This window comes from Astatotilapia calliptera, chromosome 15 (genome assembly GCF_900246225.1).
Source record: "Astatotilapia calliptera chromosome 15, fAstCal1.2, whole genome shotgun sequence".
NCBI classification, from domain to species: domain Eukaryota; kingdom Metazoa; phylum Chordata; class Actinopteri; order Cichliformes; family Cichlidae; genus Astatotilapia; species Astatotilapia calliptera.
Genome location: NC_039316.1, coordinates 21,196,614 through 21,199,930, shown reverse-complemented (window position 1 = coordinate 21,199,930; position 3,317 = coordinate 21,196,614).

The window sequence follows — 3,317 nt, the reverse complement described above, 5'->3', positions numbered from 1 at the left end:
CATTCTTACCCTTCCTATCCCCCCTCCTCATCCTCCTCTCCCTCCTCCTCGTCTTGGTCCTCCTTGTCCTTGTCGTCCTCTTCATCCTACTTCTTCACCTCCACGTCTTCTTCCTCGGCCTCCTCTACTTCTCACTCTTTCTGCTCCCTCCATTGTACTCTACACACACAGCTTACCTGTATTATAGTGCTTAGGCTGATTGCAAAGTGAACTAATTATCTAAAAAAGTTTTGACATGTGAAAGTGTGCCAGACAGTTGGCAAAATAGTGTTAATGATAGCCATACATGTGTATACTTTTGCTAGGAGTGCATTGATCATTTGGAAATTGAGTGTAAAGCAGTGAGTTGTGTTTACAGTTCTGCAAAAAGAGTGCTGTGCAGTGAATTGTAGCTACAGGTTTGCAAAGTGTGTGTTACAAAATTGCAAACTGAGTGCAAAGCAGTGTTTGTGCTCTTAGTTTTGCAAACTCAGTGAGTGGTTTTGCTATAAGTATCAATAGTTTTAGAAATTGTGCTATAAGAATCACAGTTAGGGTTTAAGCATTCAGAAAAAACTGTAATACCCACAAATTATTTCAGAATTTTTAGTAACATAATTTAATGTCTTGTTTGGATCTTGTCGTTGTAGTTACGGATGATTGGTTGTGAGCTCATCCTGACTCAGTACTGGCAAAGGTCGTGTCTAAATTGGCCACTTGATTAAGAACAAGTTTCTCACTATGTAAATTATTTTAATACTTCAAAGCTCATTTAACAGCTCAAGGATCCACAAAGGTTTATATCTTCAGTATTGTAGTTAGACTAATGGAAATTGAAAAAAATGGCCATTGGTTTGTCAATGAGTTTTGCAACTAAACTGATTTCGCTTCAGGATGCATCTAAAATGCATTCAGGCTGGCTGTGTGGTGTCGTGGAAAAGTGGTACGTGCAAAAACCTTTTTTTGTCTGTCTTTGAGGGTGGGGGAAGACGCTTAATGTTTTTGTAAGTATGACTAATACTTACAAAAGTATTAGTGACTCAGTGTGTGTGTATACCTTTGACTTCTAAGGTATACACACACACACACACACACACACACACACACACACACACACACACACACACACAAGAGCAACAACATAGAAGAAGAAGAGGGGTATAGTTTACTACACGTCATAAAAACACAATCAATTATCTTCCAACTGCATCTTTCTGTTCTGACATTAGAGTCCTTGTTTGTTTACTGAACCGTACTTTGGAGTCATACTGTTGTGATACTGGAGAGGAAAGGGTAAGGTGTGAGAGACTAAACCCTCACACACAAAACTTCAAAAATCATGTGTCATTGTAGATAAACTGATCTACAATGTGTTAGTAAAGAGTGACTTGCACTGCAAATTTGTTAAACCATTGCTTAATGGCCCGTTAAGCAATGGTTTAACAAATCTCCTTTAACATTCACAGTGACTAAACCAGCTGTCTTACCAGCTGTTATATTCTTTAAACTTAAAATAAACCCCTGAAATTAGAGTTTGGTGTTTTAAGTCACCTATTAAAAAACACGAGTGAACACTTCTTTCTCTCAGCAGCATTACTGAAGTGACACTTTGATGATGCTTCATATCACAGTCTTTATGATGGAAAAAAACATGCAGATGTCTGCACTGCCACTGTCATGAAAATGTCCAGAGCCAGGGTTCAAGCTTCCTCTTCAGTTATCATTGATCATTAATATGGAGGCCATAGAGCGTGCGCAGTGGGGACCGCGTGGCCCGGAAGTGCCACTTTTTCAGATGAGCGAACGCGCGTGCATCAGTGTGCATGTGTGCGTCCTCATACGTGCAAAAGGTGCCCTTTCTGGCCGTCACTGGTGGAGGTGTGGGGGGCATACCTCCCACCCACAAAGGTGCCCCTTATATTCTTCTACTGTTAAAATATGTTATGAATACATAGAATAAAGACATTTTCCATCACAGTGTTATTGCTCATCAAGTCAAGCTGTAAAACCAAGAGGGTATTTAGAAGTTCTTTGAGAAAATTCTTATACGTATCAGAGCTTTTCTATTGGGATAACAGAGACTTACAGAACGTCAGGTGGTTTTCATGCTAGTTGTAATAGTGAGAAGAGATTAGTAGTATAACTTTGTAATAAAAAATAATATTAATAAAGAAATGGTTTACAAATATGAATGTTTATTTATGTGCAGAAATAAAATGGAAAACAGCAGACTTAAAAATTGCTCAAATTAAAATGTAACGAAAACAAAATTGAGAACTGAATGTGGAAGGAACTAAACAAAACTTAAAGAAGAAACCCGAATCACAAGATCCAACAAATGATCAGGGAAAGATAAAGGAGGACAGGACTTTATATACATCGAGGACTAGTTGAGGTTTAGGATAAACACAGATGAAGACAATATGGGCAGATTGAGAAATAACAGAATAAAAAGTAGGACTAATGCGAGACATGAAAGAAAAGTAAACTTCAAAGTAAAACAGGAAATAAAAAACTGAAGCTAAATTAAAGTGAACAGCAAGTGTAAGCAGGGTTTAAATTACATTTAACCTCCACATGTCTTCTGCTGGACAGGAACAACTTTTTGTTGTTAAGTTGCAAATATGTTAATAATGTACAAATGTTAGCGGAAATGTTTTTGTAAAATATAAATGTATAACTATATCTTTAATATCTATACCAGGCTTATGTGGGTACATTTAGATATTCACACTTCAATCAATCAATCAGAACTTTATTTGTCACATGTAAGTTGCCCTCCAGTGATCACATTCTGGAAACACACTGGTCTGATTTCATAAAGAAAATAAAGTTTCTATTTACATTTATTTATATAGTTTTAATGGAGGATATAAAGACGTGCTTCTGGATTTGAAACCAAATGTTTGTTATAATAATGGTATCTATCTAATAGTTTATGATAATTAGCACGTCGCTATCAATCTGTTGCATGCAAACACAAAATTAGTCTTTAACTTAAATGCGAGTCCTTTTTGTTAACTTGAACTATGTGACTGGGAAACTGAGAGTAGAGTAGAGGCTGCTGGGATCAGCAGTGGCTGCAGCAGAAGAGGAATGAGCCTTCACAGTGCTGTAGGTCACTGCATCACCTTCATCATCACCACGAACCTGGAAAAGTGACATAACACTGTGACCCTGAAGTGGATAAGCGGTTCGATGGAAGTAGTGGAAGGGCGCTTAGAGATCACATGCTTCTGTGTTCAATACATTATTTTTTACTTTCAAAGAAATTGTGGATCAAATATGATGGATTCTTTGTTCTGTGTGTGTGTGTGTGTGTGTGTGTGTGTGTGTGT